Source organism: Clarias gariepinus, chromosome 2, assembly GCF_024256425.1.
Source record: "Clarias gariepinus isolate MV-2021 ecotype Netherlands chromosome 2, CGAR_prim_01v2, whole genome shotgun sequence".
NCBI classification, from domain to species: Eukaryota; Metazoa; Chordata; class Actinopteri; order Siluriformes; family Clariidae; genus Clarias; species Clarias gariepinus.
In genome coordinates, this window is record NC_071101.1 from 34,389,708 (window position 1) to 34,415,889 (window position 26,182).

Consider the following 26,182-nt stretch of genomic DNA (forward strand, 5'->3'; position numbering starts at 1 on the left):
GCAGATTTAAATATTGGTGACATAAACATGACAGCCAGACACTGCACAAGACAAATAAATAAATAAATAAATATTCAAAATGATAATAACCTTCACACAATTGGTTTTCCATAGATCTTTTGCATTTGGATAGATGGAAATGTACTCACAGCGCCAAAAACTCGCAGTGAATCATGATGAACCGTACTTATGGCCACCGCTCGAAACCTCGTTGGTGTGATAGGGGTATAAGACTTGAGACGATTCAGAAAAAAAGATAAAAGAAATGGAGAAATAGAAAAATAGAAAAATACAAAGGTATGCAGTTATTTAATAAAAAGACAAGCATGACACTTGTGTTTTTTAGGGCAGACTGAGCTGTAAAGGAGTTCACTTAGGGCGCCATACACACTAGATATGTGACTTGCGTGTGACTTGGGGAATCATGGTGCACCCAGGAAAATAAGGTGCCCCCAAAAACCAATGTATAATTTGAACCCTGGGTGCATCTATGCAACCATGTACCCTTTTGAACTTGCATACCATTCCAACAGATACAGATGATGTCAGCGCACACTACTTAAACCCAGTTAGAGAAAAACAACATCTTCAGTATGTGAAAATGCTCTTCATTGAGTACAACTTGTTATTAACAGCAATTTTCCAGGCAAATTTCACAAAGTTAAAACAACCAGGGCTTAACTGCACTATGTAAGTGGACTTCACGATGGGCAGACCACAAGTTAATCGTTATCTTGACCTACTCCACATTGATTCTCAGCACAAATGCCTTCCAGCAATGTGTACTCAGCTGCCTCCTGTAATCCCTGTTCATGCATGACTTCATTACCAAATACAGTTCCAATAGCATTTTAAACTTTGCTGATGGCACAGCCATGCACGGCCTCATCATCATGATGAGCCAGCCTACAAAGAGATCAGCAGTTAGTCAGTAAAGTGTCATGGCAACAACCTCATTTGAAACATCAGCAAAATTAAGGAAATTATAGTGGACTATTTAAAGTGTACATAACAACCCTTATGATTGCCCTGATGTGGAAGCCAGATTAGGTCATACAGTATGTGATGTAAACCTTGAGGCATGTGAAGGTTTCTGACAGCATCTCCACTGATGTGTATGTTTGCACATACATGTTTCCACCTTTTTTAAAGTTTTGTTTGGACTGAACACCAACATCATCACTAACTTCACAACTATCCCTGCTGCTGTACCATAGAAAGCATCCTGACTGGGTGCATCGCTGTATGGTATGGAAGTTTCTCTGTACACAATTGCAAGGCTCTTCAGAGAGTGGTGAGAACATCACAACAGGCTTCCAAGCATACAGGATGTGCACTCAACATGGTGCCTGAGGAAAGCTTCCAAAATGACTGCAGTCTTAAGTCGCCCAGCACACAGCAGACAGTCTATTCTCTCCAGATCTGGCAAGCACAATTAAAGCATCCAAGATGGACAAGAACAATTTTAACTGCAGAATATAGGCCAGTTTATTAACAACGAGTAAATTTAAATACTCCAAAATACCATACTTGCCACTTGGTCACTTTACTTTAGACATTTTATATATGATAGACTTTATAAATGTATACACTTTACATCTTGGATATTTAACATTTTGACACTAGACAACCAAATTTTGTCTTCTGCTCTGCAAGTTCTGTACTGTATATTCTGTACATTTCTGTATTTTTCCACTACATGCCTTTTATATTGTAATAAGTTTACCAGATTCTAAAAATAGAATAAAATTAGGAGGGGGTGGGGGCTGGGCTTTCTGAAATCAAATATAAAAAGCATATAGGCTTGTTTGAGCTCCCAGTGTCTTACACTGTGTATTCACAAAATAACAGAGGCCACCCAGGTCAATGACTTTCAATGTGCCCCCCTTACCACATTCTCCTTTCCCTCGGGCATGCACACATGAATACACACTTGTTAGCGCGCACACACATACACACACACAGACACCTTACCCTGACCAGGCTTACTTATCAATGATAAGTAAAAGAACAAATAAATAAGACGTAGCTGATTGCTCACCAATATAATTAATACAGTTTAGTTTAGATAATAAAACACTGAATTCACCCATAAAAGCAAGAAATAAAATGGAGATGTGATCGAAGCCTAAAGCAGGGGTGCTCCATGAACATGGACTGTATTATGACTGATTATATTATTTTACAGGATAGAACAGTACTGTCAGTACGGCTGACTCCTACAATATTGTTAGGAGTATTATAATTTTAAGCAGTATTATTATATTTGTTTTAGTGGTCACAGTATGTCTGTATGTCCAGGAAACCTGACATTTTAATTAATAGCAAAAAAAAAAAAAAAAGCCCAGAACTAATCCATTGTTCTAAATGAGGAAATGTGTGGGTGGGTGTAAATTATGTTACTAGTGACATATAAGAAGTGTAATTGTTTTCCTCCGCACACCTGCTCCAGTCATCTTTCTATAAATGTCCTATTTCAATATTCAGCCGAAATGTATGATTTAGTGCAGTTCATTAAGTTATGTAAGTTAATTAAGAGTGGTAAATTCCTGTTGTTTGGCTCAGCTCCACAAAAGGTTGTCACTGATCTTCAAATTATTTGTCTGATATAGGATTTATGTTTACATGCTGCATTTAACTCAAAATTCAATCTTTTCAAATTAATATTTTTTAAATATTCTTCCTTCATTATGACAGAAAATGAGAGCGAATGGGATAATGAGATGCGGAAGTAGGTGGGGCTTCCAAGTCTCTTAATAATTGTTATCTAAAAACTCCAACACAGCTGCAGTTGTTTTATCTCTCACATTTTCCTTTATTATTATTATAGCTGAATTCATGAAGAATGAGGATGAACGTTTCAATTAATTTTTGGAAACAACCATCCAAGCTGTTATCAGAGTCAGGTCCAAAAGCCAGCATTAGTCATGGTATGGGGTTGCGTCAGTGTCTGTGGCATGGGTAACGTTCATATCGTGGGTGCAGGATTAATGCGGGAAAAAAATATTTTTCGAATGCCATTTTATGCTGCCATCCAAACATCATCTTTTTCACAGACATGCCTATATTTTCTAGCAGAACAATGCCAAACTGCATTCTGCTCAGATTACACATGCATTGTAGCTAACACAGAGTATGGAAGCTAGACTGACCTGTCTGCTCCAACTGAGAATGTGTGGTGCATTGTAAAGGGGAAAAATATGGCAACAAAGACCCCATACGATTGCGCAGCTAAAGACTTGCATAATCGGAAAACTAGTGTGTTCAGTGCCCAAATGCTAAAAAGTGGTATTAACAAAAATGGTCAAAAGTAAACTTAACTTCAGTTAACTGTCTCAACTTTTTTGAAGGATGTTACCAGATTTTAAATGAGTGAATATTTTCAACAAACAAATAAATTCACATTATAAATCATAAAGTTTTTAATGTTTTTACAGATGACTCTTTTTATTACCAATTTCCATACAGTACCAATATTTTTGGAATTGCTTTATGCTCTAAATCCACTACTCTGTTAAAAGTAACTGAGTAAAGTGTGATATTGTTTTTATTTTAACCCCAGATTTCAGTCTGTCACATTAATTCTAAGGTTTGGTATTTTATAAATTGAATGTGTTGCTGGTGATTGTCCTATTGATGAATGAATAAATAGAAAAGAACAGCTTTATGTGTGACAATTTGAGAAAATACTCATTAATGTACAATAATGCAACCACGGGGGGGGGGGGGGGCGCAATCCAGTGTCTTCTTGTGCCAGTCCCAAGTCTGGATAAATGCAGAGGGTTGTGTCAGGAAGAGCATCCGACGTAAAACATTTGCCAAATCAATGATGGGCATCACAAATATAATTCCCATACCGGATCGGTCGTGGCCCGGGTTAACAACAACCGCCACTGGTGTTGTTGACCTACAGGGTGCTGGTGGAAATTGGGCTACTGTTGGTCGAAGAAGGAGAGGAGGAAGGCGTGTTCGAAAACAGAGAGAGAAGAGGAAAGGCAAGAGTTTAGGAGTGATAGTAGGGACTTTGAATGTTGGGACTATGACAGGGAAGGGAAGAGAGTTAGTTGATATGATGCAGAGAAGGAAGGTGGATATACTGTGTGTCCAGGAGACCAGGTGGAAAGGTAGCAAGGCTAGAAGCTTAGGATCAGGGTTCAAATTGTTTTACCATGGTGTGGATAGGAAAAGAAATGGAGTAGGAGTTATTCTAAAAGATGAGTTTGTAAGGAATGTTCTAGAGGTGAAGAGAGTATCAGACAGGGTGATGAGTCTGAAGCTGGAAATTGAAGAGATAATGTTTAATGTTGTTAGTGGTTATGCCCCACATGTAGGATGTGAGTTAAAAGAGAAGGAGAAATTCTGGAGTGAGTTAGATGAAGTGATGCAGAGCATCCCCAGAGGTGAAAGAGTGGTGATTGGTGCAGACTTCAATGGACATGTTGGGGAAGGAAACAGAGGTGATGAAAATGTGATGGGCAGGTTTGGTCTTCAGGACAGGAATGTAGAAGGACAGATGGTGGTGGACTTTGCAAAGAGGATGGAAATGGCAGTAGTAAATACTTTCTTCCAGAAGAGGCAGGAACATAGGGTGACATATAAGAGTGGAGGCAGAAGCACTCAGGTCGACTACATCTTGTGTCGACGTTGTAACCTGAAAGAGATCAGTGACTGCAAAGTGTTGGTAGGGGAGAGTGTAGCCAGACAACACAGAATGGTGGTGTGTAAAGTAACCCTGGTGGTGAGGAAGGTGAAGAGGAAAAAGGCAGAGCAGAGGACAAAGTGGTGGAAGCTGAGAAAGGAAGAATGTTGTGAAGTCTTTAGGAAGGAGTTGAGACAGGAGGGGCTTTCAGTTGACTGGACAACTACAGCCAATGTGATCAGGGAGACAGGTAGGAGGGTACTTGGTGTATCATCAGGTAAGGGGAAAGTGGACAAGGAGACTTGGTGGTGGAATGAGGAAGTTCAGGAGTGTATACAGGGAAAGAGGCTAGCTAAGAAGAAGTACTGACAGATGCCAGGAGGGTGATGGGAAGATTATAGCAAATATTAGTAGAAGTGAGGTAAGAAGGGCGTTGAAGAGGATGAAGAGTGGAAAGGATGTTGGTCCTGATGACATACCTGTGGAGGTATGGAAGTGCTTAGAAGAGGTGGCAGTAGAGTTTCTGACAAGTTTTTTTAACAAGATCTTGGAGAGTGAGAGGATTCCAGAGGAATGGAGGAGAAGTGTATTGGTGCCAATTTTTAAGAACAAGGGAGATGTGCAAAGCTGTGGCAATTATAGAGGTATAAAGCTAATGAGCCAGACAATAAAGCTGTGGGAAAGAGTAGTGGAAGCTAGGTTAAGGGCAGAGGTGAGCATTTGTGAGCAGCAATATGGTTTTATGCCTAGAAAGAGTACATCAGATGCAGTATTTGCTTTGAGGATGCTGGCGGAGAAGTACAGAGAAGGTAACAGGGAGTTGCATTGTGTCTTTTTAGATTTAGAGAAAGCGTATGACAGGGTGCCAAGAGAGGAGCTGTGGTATTGTATGAGGAAGTCTGGAGTGGCAGAGAAGTATGTTAGAGTGGTGCAGGACATGTATGAGAGCTGTAAGACAGTGTTAAAATGAGGTGTAGGTGTGACAGAAGAGTTCAAGGTGGAGGTGGGTCTGCATCAAGGATCGGCTCTAAGCCCCTTTTTGTTTGCTCTGGTGATGGACAGGATGACAGATGAGGTAAGACAGGAGTCTCCATGGACTATGATGTTTGCAGATGACATTGTGCTCTGTAGCGAGAGCAGGGAACAAGTGGAGAAAAATTTGGAGAGGTTGAGGTATGCTCTGAAAAGCAGAGGAATGAAGGTTAGCCGCAGCAAGACAGAATCCATGTGTGTAAATGAGAGGGACCCAGGAGGATCGGTGAGGCTACAAGGAGCAGAAGTAAAGAAGGTGCAGGATTTTAAGTACTTAGGGTCAACGGTCCAGAGCAACGGAGAGTGTTTAAAGGAGGTGAAGAGGCGGGTACTGTGAAGAGGGTTAACTTATACTCTGATAGGACATGGTTATGTCGTATTCTCTATGTACATCCGTCTCTACATAATCCCTAATTGCCCGTTTATAATAAACAATGCATTAAGGTGATTGTCTAGTTGCAAACTGTGTACGTAGTCGGAAAACTATATTATGCTTACCTTTGTAACGTTAGATGGTTTATAACGGTGTCTGTCGAAAATTATGAAGTCATGTAAACACATCAGTAAACACATCGCGTCCGTTTCTCTCTTAGTAAGCTTTTCTGCTTTATGTTGTTGTTGCTCGCGGCAGTGTAACAGCCCGTTAATTCATGCCCATGCAGTGATGAGAAAGACAAATCAAGTCGATGCATGTCCAATCTTTTAATTTCTGCGTTGTCAGGCGATATTACAAACTTCTGCGTAGGTTCCGTTCTTAAATCAAACCAAAAACGACTGAAGAAAACAGGCTCAGGCTCTATATTCCAGCGTTTTAAAGTGTGGACTGCATTACCCACAAAGCACTGCGTTGTGGGCAATCCTTTGTGGGTAATGCAGTCCAAAGCATTGCCGCACTGGACTACACTCCCGTGGCTATACCCCACATGTGTTGTGAAGACACGCCCCACAGACCTGGGGGGGGGGGGGCGGGCTCAGCAGAGATCATAAGCATTTAAAGGAACATGCACTGAAATAGGTTGCTGAGAACAGAGCTAGTTTTTACCAGTTAAAAGTAGTGTTTTTTTTACACAACCATTGAGAATTTTTATTTAAATATATTACAAACTTTTCACTAGGACCCTACAGATCATATTACCATTTAATGAAAATTGTTTCTGTATGATCCCTTTAATATCAGTCAGCCAGTTCGGCTGAACACGGTGGACACTACAACCATGGGGCTGGATAAGGGGAGGGTTGACTGCTCTGTGATGACATTGTGAAGCATTTTGGCCAACTTTACTTTGATGACATGATGGCAGGCTTTTTTATTAACAAACAACCTGGTTCAGTGTAGAACACAATGTGATATTTGTGAATGAGCTTGCTCAGTTCTTGGTGCTGAGTCTGAGTAAAGACTACCCTGCTGGACCAGCTTGCAGCATTGTGGGCCTGGAGGGCTAAGAGGGCAGGCAACACTTCCACTTTTTAAGAGGCCTAACATTTCATAACTCTGTTTTTTTTTTCTAACTTGTTCCAGGCAGCAGTTTACTGGCCCCACTTGTGATTGTGTAGGGGCTTCAGACATTGACTAGGATGTTTAAGGCAATTGACTTATCCTGATATCCTGTCCTTACAGATTCAGATTTGAAAACACTTGATCCCCGGCCCCCACAGAGATGGCTATTGACTAAGACACTTCAGTCTAAGCTTACTCCCCACAATGACCTTGAAGCCTTTCTTTAGATCTTCCAAAGGACAGAAGAGATGAACGGATGGTCAAAGTGGGAGTGGAGTGTGATTTATATCCCCTTTCTGCTGATGAGGCCAAAGTCTATGACCGGCATACAGGTGGCCCTCAAGTTCCACCACTGGTTATACGATCCCCACCCCCTTCTTACACCCAGCTTCACCTAATGAAGATCACCACCCAGTGGCTACAGCCTATACTGCTATCAACAAAAGGAAAGAAAGGCAGTGAGAATGTGTGGTCTTTCATCACTTTCATCAGAGGAATTGGAATACACCCTCACCACACTGTACCTGGATCCTAAAAAAAAATTACCCATTCTATTTACCACCTCACCACCGCAAAGCTCTACCGGCTCTATGCCACACCGATCTGCCACAGAATGAGCCTCTGGCAGCAAACATGAACTAACTAAATTGGCATCCTCCTAATGTCTCTCTGTGCTGACAGCCACAGCACCATAAAAAGCATCCTGGCTCCCATGCGCTGGGTCAGAGTTGGCTGAGCTCCACTGCCAGCGCTCATAGACATGGGAAGTGCAGTAATGCTAGCTCATCCCTCAGTCGTTCTGTATTCACAGTGATCAGAAAGAGGTTCTAGCAGCCCATTTCACCATTAAGGATTACCGGGAAATATATGCCATGAAAGCAAGCGTCATGCCATACATACCTGTGCCTCTCATCCTACAGTAGGTGGAGTGGCGGAAAGAAGAGAAAGAAGTAGGCGCCATGGGGAAAAATTCCAGTTGAGATCCCAGTTTTGTCCTTCTTCATTAGCCACACACTCTCTTGCAGGCTGTTGTAGGTGTTTGGTACAACAGCCTGCACACATCTTTCATTAGTTTGGACATGAAAGGAGTATCTCGGTCGATATTCAGCTGCTTAGGCAAGCCAGTCTGGCTAAAGAGGAGAACCACTCACAGGTGATATTCTTTAAGATGGTTGTCCTCAAAGGAACTGCTTCAGGATATCGTCTCGGGTTACTTTGCTGTAACCCTGTTCCCTGAGAAGGCGGGAACGAGATGCTGCGTGAAAACGCTATGGGAATATCTTTTTATGTTGCCGGTTGTCAAGCATGTGTGTACCAAACACGCCAAATTTTGGCTTATATAACCTCGGTCAGGTGACGTCATCTGATTAGACGCACCTGCAGGTTATAAATAGGAGTGAGCCGGCAACATTCCTCAGATTGATTTGTCTGAACGGACGTCCGGTCACGTGGGCAGTGCGGCATTGGGACGCAGCGTCTCGTTCCCGCTTTTTCAGGGAACAGGGTTACAGCAAAGTAACCCGAGACGTTCCCTTTCAAAAGGCTACACTCGATGCTGCGTGAAAACACTATGGGAACGAGAGTACCAATGTCGCCGCACTGCAAGTGTCTGGACCCCTAAATTGTGTAGCATGTGCGCACAAGGCCGAGAGGTCTCAGAACTACGTCTGGGAAGCCGACTCCAGGACTCGTTAGCCCGGAGTGTCATAAACATCCAGACTATAAAATCTAACAAATGTGTGCGGAGAAATGTGTTATGCCACTGGCTGATGCGGTGGATGTAAATCTGAAGAGCATGTACTGGACAGTAAGTAAAGTCTCTCCTGCTCCGAAGCTGTAAAGGCAGAGGACAGAAGGCTTCAAAAATAATAGGGTGCATGTTGTTAATGGAACTTTCGGAAGATAGTTGAGTGAGGATGCACAATGGCCCTGAATAGCCCAGGGGCAAGTCTAGGCAGGTTGGGGAGACTGACAGATCTCCAATCCTCTTAGAGAGGTAAAGGCCATTAGAAAAATCATCTTAAGGGTCAGAAGCACTAGAGGCGCTGACTCTAGTGGTTCAACAAAAAGAAGGGGGGTGTTTCCCACAATAACCCCATCAATCAGGACGTGACAGACGTGAGAGTACTAGGGCACAAGCCTGAGGATAACTTTTTCTACAGAAACTCCAGCACTGAAACAATTCGGCAGTGGACTGGGTCTACCTGCTTCGTCATGCACCAACTTTCAAATACATCCCATTTGAGGGCCTAAGCTCTTCTAGGGGAGGGAGCACTAGCACTTAGAATAGTCTTAATTATGCTAGCTGGGGGACCAGCTTGACTTAGTTTGAAGGTTCCAAAACTCAGGCCGGTGGTAAAATATCGTCCCCTGTGTCTGAGAGAAGATCCCACCTCATTGGAATCACCCATGGTGAGCCGTTGAAGAGGGATACTAGATCCGAGAACCACACTCTGGTCAGCCAACAGGGCGCTATCAATAAGAGGCGCAAACGCTGTTGATAGACCCTTGCCAAGACTCCTGGGAGAAGAGCTATAAGGCAAAACGCATAAAGGCGTAACCTGGGCCACGTACAGGCCAAAGCGTCCAGACCCAGGGGAGCTGAAAGAGTCAGAGTGTAGTAAAGGAGACATTTGCTGATCTTGCGAGGCAAAGAGGTCCACCTCTGCTACATGAAATTCCTCCAAGATTGACTGACTACTTTGGGGTGGGGTTTCCATTCCCCATGTGTCAGAGATTGACTGGAAAGTACAACTGCTCCCACAGTTAGCGGTGCGAGCTTAATCATTAATATATGAGACCTATATAATATATATTCCATAGTGTTGTCTACCCGCACTAGGACATGGCAGCCTCTTAACTGCTGGAGGAAGTGCTTTAGGGCCAGAAATAGAGCCATCATTTCGAGGCAATTGATGTGCCGCGCGAGAAGATGGTCTCTTCAGCTTCCTTGGGCTGGACGGTCATCTAAAACCGCACCCCAGCCTGTGAGAGAAGCATCGTAAGCATCTGCGACGACAAGATGAAGTTAGAGTGGGACCCAGAGTAAAAACCGGGGTCTGACCACATAGGAAGGGTACGAAGCACCTGGCGCATAACCTTTATTGGGGATTGGCCATAAAGTGAAATCCCTTGGTTCTTAGCCACAACTGAGATGCTATCATGTGCAGAAGGCCCAAAGGTGTCACCGTGGATACAGCTGCCATAAGAGCTAAGATCTCTGGAAGTGACGGTCACTTTCTGGTCTAGCTTGAATTCCTTAAGGGTGTTGAGAATGGATTCGACACGGGCGGGAGACCGCTGTGCCCGCTTACGCTCAAATCCCATGTGGCACCCAATATGTTGTCCTTTGAATAGGAAAGAGCACGCTTTTCGTGGCGTTGGGTCTCAATCCCAAGAAACAAAGGTGAGCCAGGACGACATGCATTTTGTATATGTGCGGGTGGGAGCTAGACCAAATGAAAGGACCTGATACTGGTAAGCTTTGCCCCAAACGCGAACCTCAGGAACCTCCCATGTTGTGGCAATATTTCTATATAAAAGAAAGCGTCCTTTAATAGATTGTCACAAATCAATCACTTGGTAGGATTTGAGAGCAATCACTTTGACAGTCAACATTTTGCAGCTGTATTATTCATTTTAAATAGCGGGACAGCCCGCGAAATCTAAAAATTGGACGCAGCCCCCCCGTTCCTCTTGGAACCAAGAAATACTGACTGTAGTAGCCTGACTCAGTGTCTGGTAGGGGAACATGTTCCATGGCCCCATTCCCCAGCAACTTCTGTCAGCAGATGCGAACTTTCCGGTATCATGGAAATGTGGACCACGCCGTTGAAATGCGGAGGTCGTCCGAAACACCAGAGGCGGCGGAAACTGAACACCGACCACATGGGGGCATGCTCTTAAGGGAAAGAGCGCAGAGTGCCGCTCCTCGGGTCCTGAGCGCGTAGGCTATCAGGACTTATTTTTGGTGAAGAAGACAGTGCGGCGATCTGATCTTTTGGAGGCTGTCTGTGAGGGACGACGAGCCGTACCCCAGTCCTTACGGGGGGGTGCCCAGCTGCTGACGCTCTCCTTCTGCGCCTCTTGCCTGGCGAGAATTAGATCTGGTCGAGGCTGGGTGGCCAACGTGCCTCGACTCCTGAGCACGGCGTGGGAGAAATTTCCCAAAGGCCTGTTCATACAATCTAGACCCTCGGAACCTAGTGGCGACAGTATTAACAGCGTCGCCGAATAGGCCGGAAGGTGAAACAGGAGCATCAAGGAGGAAAGTTCTGTCCTTATCCTTGATGCCTGTTAGATTTAGCCATAGGTGTCTTTTAGCAGTCACCAAAGAGGCCATAGAACGGCCGATAGCACGGGCTGTCTGTTTAGTCACACGCAGGGATAAATCAGTAGCCCGGCGTAATTCAGTGAATGCTTCTTGATTCACTGTGCTGCTCGTGCTCAGATCTTTCAGCAGATCAGTCTGGTATGCCTGCAAAACCGCCATGGTGTGCAAGGAAGTGCCGGCCTGACCTGTTGCTTGAAACGCTTTCCCTACAAGGGTAGAAGAAGTTCTACATGGCTTGGAGGGAAGTGTTGGTTTCTTTAATAAAGATGATGCCGTAGGAGAGAGATAGCCCGCAAGCGTCTCTTCCATCTGGGGCATCATGATGTAGCCTCGTGCTTTTGCATCCACAATATTCGAATAAAACGAAGTCGATGGAACAAAAATACGGGAAGAAAAAGGATTCTCCCAAGAACGAAATATTTCGTTATGGAGGTCTTTAAAGAATGAGAGAGAGCAGCATTTTGGCTCTATCTCCATCTGCAGGTTATATAAGCCAAAATTTGGCGTGTTTGGTACACACATGCTTTACAACCGGCAACATGAAAAGATATTCCCTTATCGTTTTCACGCAGCATCGGGTGTAGCCTTTCGAAAGGGAACAGGTGGCATACTCTTGTCTCACAGGACCAAGATGTACTCAGGTGTACTCCTTGTGCAAATTTAGGAGGCAGGCTGACGAGATCCATCTCGATTCATTCAAATAGCATGCCAATAATGGGAGGTGATGATGAGGGGGTAGGCTTTCATAGTGCTGTCTTCGGGCACTCGGGGCATATCTGCAAAAATGGTATACCTCAGCCTCCATGGCTGTCCAGCACTACACTATATTGCCAAAAGTATTCACTTGCCTGCCCTCACATGCATATGAGTAACATCCAATTCTTAATCCATAGGGTTAAATAGGATGTTTTGATGAAATATGACTCCTTTAACACTTCTGGGAAGACTTTCCACAAGATTTAGGAGTGTGCTTATGGGAATTTTTGACAAGTCAGACACTGATGGATGAGAAGAAATAAACTATAGGTGTTCTATCCAGTTGAGGTCAGGACTCTGTGCAGGCTAAAGTTCTCTCACAACAAATTCATTCATCCATTTCTTTATGGACGTTGCTCTGTGCACTGGTGCACAGTCATGTTGGAGGAGGAAGAGCCATCCCCAACTGTTACCAAAAAATCGGTAGCATGGAATTGTACAAAATGTCTTGGTATGTTGAAGCATTAAGCATTAGGACTGTGCATGGTGTTGAGAGTCCTGATCTCAACCTGATAGAACACCTTTGGGATGAATTAGAGCAGAGATTGCCAGTCAGGCCTTCTTGTTTAACATCCGTGTCTGACCTCACAAATGCGCTTTGTAGAATGATTTACAGTAGTTATTATGAGAGAGATGAGTGTGGTGACTGGGGATGGTTCCACTTTACCATGAAGACGGTCCTGGCCTCGGCTGATGCAGACAACTGTTCTCTGAGGATTTATGACTGCAATCACTCAATAGTTCAGGACTAGAAATTCCTACAGTATACATTGAGAACTAGACTCCATATAAACTTTAAGACATCATCTGTTACACTGAACTTCCAGCTGCTGAACACACAGTATGACTGCAACACAATTCCTGCTATCCATTATCACCCAAATGAGGATGGGTTCCCTATTGAGTCTGGTTCATCTCAAGGTTTATTCATATTGCCATCTTAGGTAGTTTTTCTTTGCCACCGTTTTCCTCGGATTGCTTATCAGGGACAGTCTAATTTATTTTTATTCATACACATTTTTCACATTTTATGAACATTTTCATTTTTTTATTCTGTAAAGCTGCTTTGTTAAAAGCGCTATAAAAAGAAAAAAAAATTTGAATTTAATTGGACTTCTCTTTTTACCTCTAAGACTGAAAGCCACTGACATTTATGAGGGTAGGTAGAGACTCACTTGCAACTCCCTAAAGTTGCCAAAGTTGAATCAGCTCCTGTGTAGCAGTCTGCAAGCCTCTGAGGAGCTGTTGCAGAGTGGCCTCCTAAATTCTCCCACACCACACCACTTCTATGCTTGCTCTCCTATTTTTTTGTAATTGCCGGTATTCAACTTAATACACTGATGCTTGCATACAAAGCAAAAAACGATCCAGCATCGACTTACCTCAAAGCTCTTATCACACCCTGCACTGCACCAGTTTTCCTCTGATTCTCCAGAACTGCTCGACTGGTCCCACCATCTTGCAGGGATCAAGGAAGACTAGACTGGCTCCTACAGTAGATGGTGGTATTAACTTCCTATAGATGTCCATACAGCCAAGTCACTGGCAATCAAATACAGAAGAAAGTTATCTGTTTCTAAGATATTTGGTTTACCTCCCCCAAGAAAAATCCTAGTTAGTAGCCTAGTAACTCTGTGTAATGACATATATATAATAAATAAACTGTTTGCCAAATGCCTAAACTCAAATGTAAATGACAAAGGTACTGCTCCTGGGTAGTCTGATATAGCTAAGGGTGTGGCAGGCACATACAGACCATAAGCTTGTGAGGAAAAATGCTGTTCTATTTAAATAGGAAAGTCAAAAAGGGCAGGGTAGAACATCAATCACACTGCTCCATCAATTGACAGTGGCTCTTTATACTGTAGGTGCATGGTGTCAGTGAAGAGCAAGTTATTAGAGATTGCCGGTCATGCCAAGCTGCGCACATGGGTTCCATGGACTACTCTTGTCTCACAAATTCATGTTCACCAGACTCATATACTCACAGTCATACACTGCCAAAATCCACACACGAGATTTAATTCAATGAGCTTTAGCTTTGATTACAAAACACAATTTGTTGGCCAGTTTATGTGTCAAATCTCCATAGGCTTGTACAGTGGCAACTATGCATGTGGAACGTTTATGTGATTCCCTTTTTACCCTGATGCATCTATCACTCTGGAGTATCATCAATCTGAACTCATCAGACCACAGGTACTTTTTGCATGGTTTCAAAGATAAATTTTTATGCCAAATTAAAGCCTCATCGCAGGATCATTCTCACTAACAAGTATTTTTATTCTGGCCACCCAGCTGTTTAGTCCCAATTCTGTGAATTCTCGTCACATTGTGGGCTTTTGGAAATACTATTACTTTCACTATTAAAATATTTTTTATCATACAACTTCACCAAGTGTTTAGATTATTTCAATTCATGATTTTTTTCCAACTACATTTCTTTTACAAATTTGACCTTCTAAAATGGAGATGTTTTTTTTGGCTAGGCAGCGTTTTTTCTAATTATCCTAAGTGTTGCCTTATTATTGTTGTTGCAATTCCGTAACTGTTATTTGATTAACAAGGTTAAAAGATCTGCCATGAACTTTACACTCTTACAGTATGTCCAGCCACAACACAGGATAGAATTAGTGGGCCAAAATGCGTAGCACTGGGATGATGCCACCAGGTTCTTTAGAGGCAGGTCCAACTGGCATAAGAGGGCAACTGGTTTAAGATTTTGAGCCTGGTCGGAATGAGAGCACATAATCAAACCAAGTAAAGAGCGAACACCTGGCCTTGTCGGGGGTTTGGACGTTTGGTCGAACGGATGTATTCTAAATTTTTGTAGTCCAAATCAATATTTGACGTTTGGCCCCCTCCAGCCAAGGAGCTTCACTGCTCAAGGGCTAACTTTATGGCAACGAGCTCCCGTTCTCCAATGCCATCATTTCTCTATGCCAGGGACAAAGGATGTGAGAAATAGGCAAGGATGTCATTTCTGGTCCTACGCGGAATGCAGTGAGAGACCTATGCCGACACCCACAACAGATGCGTCTAGATCAACCACAAATCAGGTCTCGGAGTCCGGCATGGGCAAAATCATTTATGGCCTCAAAGCCCCGCTGTGCCACCTCTGTCCTTTTTAATCACTTTGTGTTCCTCTTGGTAAGCGCACTGCATAGGTAGGACTGCTAGGGTGCCTGCTACTGGGTCAGAGGCAGGAGTCTACACCAACCCAGTAGCAGCCTGTGCTTCAAGGCGCCCATTTGCTTCAATTATCCCCATCTCACCGTTCATTATCTCACGCTTCCATTATAAGCTGAGGTGGTGCAAACATTGTGTTACAAGGGAACCCCAAGTGAAAAAAAGCATGCTAAGTATATTAAATCCATGCATGCCAAAACATACTTGAGTAAATTCTACAGTATAACCTCTCTTTATTTTTCCTCCTCCGTTCTTTTTCAAATACTGTATCTTCTCCTTCTTTAGCTGTATGAGCTCATAGTTCGTATTTCATAAAGTGAATGGACAGGGTTTTCACATTAGTAGGACCGGAGTGTTCTTGCTAAGTCAGTGGCCTTCTTGTGGGCTCAGTAAAGTAGCCCACTGCTCTACCACTCAGCTCTGTCTGTAATTCCATGTGGGGTGTTTCTTTCCAGCACCTGTTTTCCTTCAGGCGATATAGGGAAGTGATTTGCCTGAAAAGTCCTGTTATTTATTTCTTTACCATTTCCCAGTCTTCTTCTCTTTCTTCTGCAATGTCCTCCCACCATCTGTTTGCCAGAAAGTGAATCCCTGATTTTTCTTTTCTTCCTTCATATTTTCCAACACTTCTTTCAGTTTCCTTTGGGGAAAAGGCATCATGTCTTTGTTATATGATATGCTATGCGTTTTCACACAAGCATTACCAAGAGAGCATGTAGCCTTGTTGTTAGGTGCTTTTTTTGGAAGCAGTCATGTTGCCTCCATATTAGCAACATTCTTACATTTTTTATTAGGTTACTTTTAGCTTTGATTAGTCTCACTAAGAAGTAGTTTTCTTATGGCCACACAGCTGTTTATTCCCAAGCCTGATAGTTTTCATTAAATTGTGTGTGTGTGTGTGTGTGTGTGTGTGTGTGTGTGTGCGCCAAACCAAGACTTTAAAATCGCAGCATAAGAAAACACTTATATTAGTAAAAAAAACTACTTTTATTAACCTATTTAACTTTGCTTGGATACCATCAGTGTAGAAAGTTTTCTCTGTACACTGGAGCCATAATCGGCCTGCCTGCTTCACATCTGAAATGCTGGCCTCCCAAATGGCCAAAACATGTGGAAATTACGTCAGACATCAGAACTGTACAGGCATAGACATAATTTACATAATCATAATCAAAACCAACCAATATGACATTCATAACCTTTATAAAACATGATAAAGTGGTTCACTTTCTAGATTCAGTGTAATAGGCAAGCAAAGAATAACATCCCTGTACATCCCGTAGCTGTATGAAATTTGACTGCCTCCAACATCCTTGGCATGGACTAAATGCAGGCAAACGCAATATTAAGCAAATAAACAATGACAGAGAGAGATTAAAAGACCAACCAACAATTTTAATTTTAAAAAACAAAAAATCTCTTCCCAACAATAACTATGCTACAGTATTTACTAATAATGGAATAACAAATAGACACGTTACAAATTTGCTGTTGTTGTACAAAGTGAAAGAGATATGTAAAGCATATTGTTCTGGTATATCTCTTCCTCTTAAAATTGATGTGAAACAGCCTAGATACAGGGGGTGAAGTGGTAGGCAGTGGGATCATGTCCTCGGATACATAATGCCCTATGTCCTACATAATGCACCATCATGTAGAATTACTATGGGTGTCATCAGACCCCTTTTTCTGAGGCACGTACCTCAATATTGATCTGTTGTGCCCCCCAAAAATCTCTAATTCACATTTAAACAGCATCCTATATTTGGAAGTTAATTAATTTAGATTTATAGGAATGGGTAAGAATCTGTTGTTTTGAATGGCAATAGCAGTATAACCCAACATACAAGTCACACCTTGGCCACATCGAGGCGGTTTCACCACGGCACACATGTGCATGCATGGCTGTGTGCAAGTCATAGCTGGTGAAATGTACACCTAAGCATGTACCGGCACCCAAAACAAAAATCGAGATTGATGTAGAATACAATGATAGGACTAAAGTACATTTTATAAACAATACCTTGCTTTTTCACTCATTCCCTGAGTCATATGTGTTTGCACTGCACCTAGACAATTGTTTCCTAGGCAATTGCGTACTATGAAATAAAATCCTGCCAGCGCCCCGCATACAACCCAGCTGAGTTTTTGTTATGTTTAAGTGCTGTGGTGGGCAGTACAAGGTTGTGCATTGTCCTGCAGGGGATTATATAGGGAAATAATTGTAGTTTTTACTTTATAACTGTGTTCTGTTATTCTGCAAAGTCCATGGTTTGACTTGAATGCAATTTTTGCATTTATTTATCTCTACTACTTATTTTTGTCAAATTAAAATTTATTTTTTTATTTGTCACATACACACTGAAATCTGATGATTCGACCCACAACCTAAAAATATTCATATAAGAATAATTAATAAAAGATTTTAAGGAAAATAAAACAAATTAACCTGTTTTTACCCTTTGAAAAGAATCCCGACAGAGCAGCGCTAACGTTAGTGTGTGTAAATGTGTTTAGGCGCCAGTGTGCGCACACACACACACAAACACACACACACTAACGGTAGCACTGCTCTTAACGAGCAGCGTTAACGTTAGTGTGTGTATGTGTGTTTATGAGAAACATTGTGTGCACACACACACACACACTAACGGTAGCACTGCTCTGTCAGAAAACTTCTTTAACAAGGAACCTCTCTAATGACACTCATGCGCGCATACACTAACTGAATTACTGTTGTAAAGTAAAAAATAAAACAAATTAACCTGCACTTTACCTTGGAAAGTTAGTGTGTATGTGTTTTTGTGCGTAAGCATGTGTGTATGTGTGAAGGCTAGAGGAGAGGAAGTGGGAGGGGGCTACTGTGTAGGACAACTTTTACACACAAAAACACACGTGGGCACACACAAATGCACACAAACACGCACACAACTAAGGAAAACACTGCTCTGCCAGGAAACTTAAGTCTTTAACAAGTGTCTCTAATGACATTCTTGCGCGCGCACACTAACAGAATCACTGCTTTTTGACAGAAAAAGACTCTCTGGATCAAGGAACCTGTCTAATGACACTTGCATTTACTTTACGCACATACACATGGTCACAATTTTATAATAAACAGTAAACACGCACACAGATGTTAACTATCCGAGTGGATGCGCACTGAGACTGAGCATGAGAGACAATTACCCATAATGCTGCACCGCACAAGAGAGAAGAACCATTGGCTCAGTTGTAATCACGTGATGCACAGCAGTCAAAGCACATGCGCACTACTTATATATCAAGCCCTTGCTCGTTACTTTAGTTAAAATGTGCTTTAAAATTTTGTTCATCTTGCAAAATGCTCGCAGACCAAGGTACTCACAATCCAAGGTTCCTCTGTATAAAGTAGAATTGTGTAAAAATTTATAAGTATAATATATAAAGTATATGGCATGTGCAACATGCAAACGGCAGCAGTATGAGTGTTCATGGAGTGTGAAATAAAATAAAATGAGCAGCAATGGTATTATCCTCATTTTTTAAGTGAGACTAATGTAAAAGTTCACTATTCCAGTTTTCTCGGTTAACGGTTCCAGTGTTCTGTCCATGTGGTGAACCAAGAAAAATTCGGCTGGCTGGATGGTGTGGCTAGGCAGAGGTAAGTGGCTCTCTGCTTGTTCCTCACACCGGTTTGTTTCCCCCGGCACCGCTGCTTCAGGTCGCATCCTTTGTTCTCCCTCAGGGTTTCACTCCAGCTTTTATCCAAGATTAAAAACTTTGAATTGTAAGTACATTGTATACCGATGGAAATAAGAGGATCTCTATCGTACTGTACCTAATGTAATCAGTGGAGAATGATCTATGGGTATAAGGTTACTGAAAGATAGTTTAAAAGATAAAAACAAAGAAAAAGAGGTTGAAGAAGTTGTGATGGCATCTGATCTTTTTCATTCTTATACACATACATTGGACCACAGTTTTTCCTACTGGTAATCCAGTTTCCTCCAACAGTACAAAGAGATGCAGATTAGACATGCAGATGCAGATAAACTGGCATTCCCAAGTTACCTGTAGAGTGTGTGTGTGTGTGTGTGTGTGTGTGTGTGTGTGTGTGTGTGTGCTCTAAGATAGGTTTCAGGGTCCCCTGTATAGGATAATCAATTAATTAATTAATTAATTTTCTTCTTCACACTGAGGAGAAAGCAAGTTTTCTGAATTTCTCTTTTTACTTTCTCCACTCTTTTTATCTTTGTGCAACATTATTTTTATCTTTCACTTGCTATCTCTCTCTCTCAGATTCACATATTGTGCACAGCATACTAATGAATTATGTTCCAAAAGAAACTTTATACTTTCCGATAGTGATCTTAATAGGAATATTAATAAGAATATATTTGCTACTAGCACAAATCTCTCTTTCTCTTTCGCTCTCTCTCTCTCTCTCTATCTCTGAGTATGTATGTATGTATGTGTGTGTGTGTCCTGATACAGTCCCTGACCAGTCCTCTGTTTAGATTTTTCAGCATGTTATATTGCTGAAGGTGAACACCATTGTCAATCACAGCTCTGTGGGTGGAGATGAGATGAGCTCAGTGTGTGTCTCAGTCTCAAATGCTAGGCTTCAATAATTCTGCCCCGTTAATCTGACATTAATTAAGTCTCTACTCCTCCCTCCCACCAAGCAAAAGCAGCTGCCTGTCTGCTTTGATATCAGCCAACACTACTCATCAATCCTAAACCATAGATTATAATTTCCTGGGATTTGAATGAAATGAGCATGTTTCACCTTCCTCCTCCTCATCATCATTCTCTTCCTACTTAAAGCTTACATTTTGCAACACATTTTTATTAAACAACTCATTACTAAAATACACCTAATAATTATTGCCTCACACATAAAAAGTTCCTCAATCAGCAACACTGTTCATGTTTAAAATTGAGATGTATAACCTTTGAGCAGCACATGCCTAATACTACTATTGTTTTTAGTTTCTGAACATTTATAAAGCCACTATTTATTTTGTTATTAATATATTAATAAACAACTACACAAACAAATCCAGTGCATGAGATCTTTAATTTCCCTTAGGAATGGCCATCTCATTATTCCAAACCATTTCAACCTCATTAGTTCTCTTTAATACTGAAAGTTAAGAATTTTGCAGTCTTTACATTTTTTATATCAATGGCAATAAGAAATATTTTAGTCCCCCGCTATTGGAACATGTCACCTGTGTTGTCATCTGTGCTCAGTAGGTGAGAGTTTTTACGACTCAGTGTGAATTAGGCAAACGTCCAAAGAACTCCAATGCATGAAGGATATGTGCTTGACTTTTGCTTCTTATCAGCACACTTCTCCATTAGTGTGTTATTCCGAGCCATTGCATCCTCCATTAGTGTGCAGAGGCCTATTAGATGGTAGCAAGACCACTCACAGGTACACATCACGCCTCACTGCTTACACTGCAATCAGTTTTCCATTCCATCTGTCATGGGTTACATGATGAAGATTAAATCACTGTTTTGCACAGGTGTAACAAACTCACTGGGATTGCACCTTTTGGCTATCAAGCATGAATTCACGCAACACAAAACATGCCATTTTATTTAAAAAGGTTTGACTTTTTTCTACTCTTTATAAGAACATCACAGTTTTTATAGGACAATTGTTTTACTGTCCTGTGCTCAAGATCAATAAAGGCTTCTCTTTACGGCTGTGTACCTTATATCAGGTACTATTTATGCTACTTCCTTGAGTTACACATTCTCATTTTATGGATTATAGCACGCTTTTCTCTGATTTCTAAAAAAATTTCTTTTCTCTGATTTCTCTATCAACTCAATTGCACAAGCATTGGGCATAGCCAATACGGTAATTTGGAATGTCCTAAAAAAAAGAAGCAAGTAATTGGTGTACTAACAAACTAGACACTCAGCAGTCATAATATTTTTAATAATCCAAGTTGAAACAAAACTTTAGCTACTTGATAAAAATATGCAATAACACCTATCCAGCATTTGTAGGCCTATACAACTTTTGCTATTATTCACATTCAACAGCTGCCATGCAAATTTTGAATCACTTGGACAACCTTGTGCAGAAAACGTCATGATAAGAAGTTAGTCTATGTATTATACTGTATATAAGTCTGACATTTTATAAATGTTTTTTCTCACAGTAGACAAGTCTGTGAATTATACCTATTTTCTAGAAATTTAAATATCAGCTTTAATATACATTAAAATATGCTACAAAGAAATTTACCTACCCATGACGTATGTGCAAAAAAATTAAGTCAGTTTAAAAAAGAAAAGGAAATTAGATTTCCTCTCACTACAAGAGGCCATTCATTTATCAAACCTTCTATCACACACTGACTTTGAGCCTCAAGTGTAGTTCAATTTGACCCATCATCCATCAAAATACAAGAAAGACAGCGATCAGGAGTCTTTTCTGTACTGACACATGGGTTTTAAGATAAATGTCCCCTTCAAACTGACAGGTGCAAAACGCTGTAAATATAAATGCACTTTCTATACTTTACCTGTCTGTCCATCAACTTTCCTTTCATTATGTTAGGCTAAATACCTAAGCTGAATTGGCATGCTCAACAAATATGAAAGAAGAATGTAAAAAATATTTTGTTGGACCACCTTTTGCTTTTATTACAGCCATAGCATTGTTTCACAAAGCTTATGCAATGTCACAACATTTATATTAGTCCAGAGTTGCATTAATTTCTTTCCAATATCTTGTATTGATTATGGAAGAGTTGGACTTCTGAATAAAGCCTTCTCCAGCACATCCCAAAGATTCTAAATGGAGTTACTAGACATGTTGGGTGCATCACCTCATCTGCCTCTTTTCTTTCCCTTATGCACCCAAAACTCTGGAAGGGGGTAACTCTTGACCGGTCGGACACAAGGAATTCATAATCCCTATACATAATCCCTGTTGTTTTGCGGCTTTTCCTTACGGATTTCACAATGATTTTGTCCTGAAGTTGTTGCAGCGACAAAAACCAAAATATATATTATACCAAAACCCATAGTAAAGAAAGGGGTGATGCAAAAAAGGATTAATTGCTGCTATTAACCATTGCTGACATGTTTAGTGTCTAGTTTGTTAGTACACCAAAAGACACCTGTCCACAACCTCAAACGGTCACACTCCAAACTCCATTATGGACCAAAGAGTTGTCAAAAGACACCAGAAACAAAATTGTAGACCTGCACCAGGCTGGGAAGAATCTGCAGTAGGTAAGCAGCTTGGTGTGAAGAAATCAACTATGAGAGCAATTATTAGAAAAAGAAAGACATACAAGTCCAGATAATCCCCCTTGATCTGGGGCTCCACGCAAGATCTCACCCCGCGGGGTCAAAATGATCACAAGAACTGTGAGCAAAAATCCCAGAACCACACAGGGGGGACCTAATGAATGACCTGCAGAGAGCTGAGACCAGAGTGACAAAGACTACCATCAGTAACACACTGCGCCGCCAGGGGCTCAAATCCTACAGTGTCAGACGTGTCCCCCTGCTTAAGCCAGTACATGTCCAGGCCTGTCTAAAGTTTGCTAGAGAGCATTTGGATGATCCAGAAGAGGATTGGGAGAATGTCATATGGTCAGATAAAACCAAAATAGAACTTCTTGTTTGGAGAAGAACGAATGCTGAGTTGCATCCAAAAAACACCATACTGTACCTACAGTGAAGTATGGGCTGGAAAAATCAGGCTTTGGGGCTGTTTTTCTGCAAAGGGACCTGGACGACTGATCCGTGTAAAGGAAAGAATGAATGGGGCCATGTATCGTGAGATTTTGAGTGAAAACCTCCTTCCATCAGCAAGAGCATTGAACATGAAACATGGCTGGGTCTTTCATCATGACAATCATCCCAAAGACACTGCCCGGGCAACAAAGAAGTGGCTTCGTAAGAAGCATTTCAAGGTCCTGGAGTGGCCTAGCCAGTCTCCAGATCTCAACCCCATAGAAAATCTCTGAAGGGAGTTACGAGTTGCCCAGCGACAGCCCCAAAACTTCAACAAGAATGGGCCAAAATACCAACAACAGTGTGTGAAAACTTTGTGAAGACTTACAGGAAACATTTTACCTCTGTCATTTCCAACAAAGGGTATATAACAAAGTATCGAAATGAAATTTTGTTATTGACAAATACTTATTTTCCGCCATAATTTGCAAATAATTCTTTAAAAATCCTACAATGTGATTTTCTGGATTTCTTTTCTCTCATTTCGTCTCTCATAGTTGAGGTATACCTACAGTATGATGAAAATTACAGGCCTCTTTTATCTTTTTAAGAGGGAGAGCTTGCACAATTGGTGGCTGACTAAATACTTTTTTTGCCCCACTGTACAGTATGTTCTCAGCATATCAGCATATATGGAAAAAAAAAACCTGGTCTGGTTGTTCTAATACTTTCAAAAAGTATGTATTCTGTTTTAAAATATGTGCATGAATGCATCAAAGTACTGACATGATGTGTCTTTTTCGAAGCATTGCTTCTCTGAGAGACCATTACATCGGACATCCCATTATAAATATATAGAGAGGGCCCTGTCACTCTCCTCAGAGACTTTTAGCTTTATCTCTGTCCTCCTGTTACCTTAAGTTGAAAGCTATGCTGTAAGGGTCTCAGGCGTGTTCAAATTATAACAGTCGTGTAAGACACATGCATGCAGGTTTGTGCTTAGGTTGTGCTTTTTATTCCCTAACAATACAGTTTGTCTTTAAATGGAAGTCTCGAGAAAATAAAGCCATGGGGAGGAAAGGGAAAGAGGATATTCAGTCCCTGTAAGCATGAGCAGACTAAAACACTTTCTTCACCTATTTGAGGGCATGCCAAAGACATGCTGATATACTTGGCATCGTAGATGCACACAGACTTTTACTGATGTCCCGAGTAAGAGTGCACTCCCTGACTGAAAACACAGGATAGTTTTTTTTTATTATTTTAGGATGTTTTAAAAGGGGAATTTTGGAAGCATCTTTTAGAAAGATTTTTATCACTTAGTTTTTTTTTTTTTTTTTTGCTAATATTCTCAATTTAACAGTTATTAGTTAGATGTTTCATCACACACCTACTATACGTGATGGTTAGTGTCTTCTCAGGGTAGGCGTTCACTTAATCGCTTTTGTGTGCTGATGGATGGAAGAAAGATGTTTGGTTTGGCTGGAGTGATTTTGGTAGAATAGTGGATAACTATAGCAACAGCAAGCACATTGAGGCCCTCCTTTTTCACTCAGGCTACTTTATATTCGATTATATAAGCAGCAAGTTATACCCTCAAATTATTCCCCTCAAAATATATACATACCGTAGGGATTATTTAATATAATGATATAGACATTGTACTACAAGGAACTTTAATTGTTAGCTGTTGGTTTTCATTGTTCTTTTAAACTAAAATTTGTTCTAAAGATAGCATTTTAAAATACCCGGATGTGGATATGACGATGCAGCCAACGGTAAGAAAGAATGGGAGACATTTCATTACTGCGCTGAAACGTTCACCTTTATCTCTCCCAGACAAGAACCAAACAAACCTATGCTTTTTACTGATAATAGTTCAATTGCTACAAAAAATGACATTTAAACCAAACGCTTTGGGGGAAAGTCAGAAGTACCACCAATGTAAGGTGATGTCACTTCAATACATGGAACAAAAAAAAACAAAAAATTTTTTTTTTCTTTAAATTGGAAAGCATTTTTCATTTATTTACTTTATACAATGTTTGGGTAAGAAGAAGTTTGTGCTATGGTTATGATAAACCATCCTAGATAACCACTTCAGGTGATGACACAGAGGAAAAATACCTCCAATAGAAACACACTCCTAAGTTCATTCTATTCATCACAATCACTCCTAGCTTTGCCATATCATTTGTCATCAGGATTAAGCCTCAGAATAAGTCCAGCTGTCACCTTTGGACATTTCGGTTTAACCAGGAGATTGTTTTGCAGAGCTGATGAAATGACACCCTTGATATACAGAGACACTGTGAAGCCTGCCTACATACATTTCCAGACCAGAGCATAGAGTCTGACCACAAATCTCTTCGGAACACCTCTACCTGTTTCCTCCATGCTCACAGATGCCTCGAAGTGATGTATTCTGAGCACACAGCTTCCTTCAGGCCCTGTAGTGAATCTGCTATCTCCTCTCTCTCTCTCTCTCTCTCTTCTCTTTTCTTTTTCAATTTCTGTCCCAACATTCTTATGCATGGTACTTACTTTCAAATGGAGTTTCACCAGTTCCTCAGTCGAAACAGTTTATCCCCTTTTCATTCACTCTGCGTTTGATTCTATCTCTCTTTGCTGCTCTGCCTTACTAACACATTCACTCTCCCTCTTTCAAACTCTTTGCCTTAAAACCACAGGGTTGTGCTTATGGTGTGTGTGTGTGTGTGTGTGTGCGTGAGAGAGAGAGTGTATGTGTCTGCTAATGTGAAAGAGAGTAGTGGGGGTTGTTGTATTTGGATGGTGCCTCCAGGGTGTGCTGAAAAAGCCGCTCTCATGCTCACACTCTCATTAGCACAAGGTCACACAGAAATAAGGTGAAAAAAGATGGCAAGTTTAAAAACCAGCAGACAAATACAGACATGCTTTGTGCTCTATCTGTGAACTTAATATTTGTATTGCTTTCCAGAGTATCTTGTCTACTACATAGCAATGGAAACCACTTCAACTTTTCCCGCTATCATTTATTGTAACATTAGTTATCTTGCTA

The 26,182-nt window shown here is 41.2% G+C and overlaps 1 protein-coding gene across 1 annotated transcript in view; it reads right to left on the reverse strand.

Annotated features, from left to right (window-relative positions):
- Nucleotides 1–25,850, reverse strand: part of ptn (pleiotrophin) — a 60,066-nt gene extending 34,216 nt beyond the window's left edge. The window contains exon 1 of the mRNA XM_053510678.1: nucleotides 25,687–25,850. The gene's annotated coding sequence lies outside the window, so the exon portion shown is untranslated. The remainder of the gene's footprint in view (nucleotides 1–25,686) is intronic.
- Nucleotides 25,851–26,182: the final 332 nt, after the last annotated feature.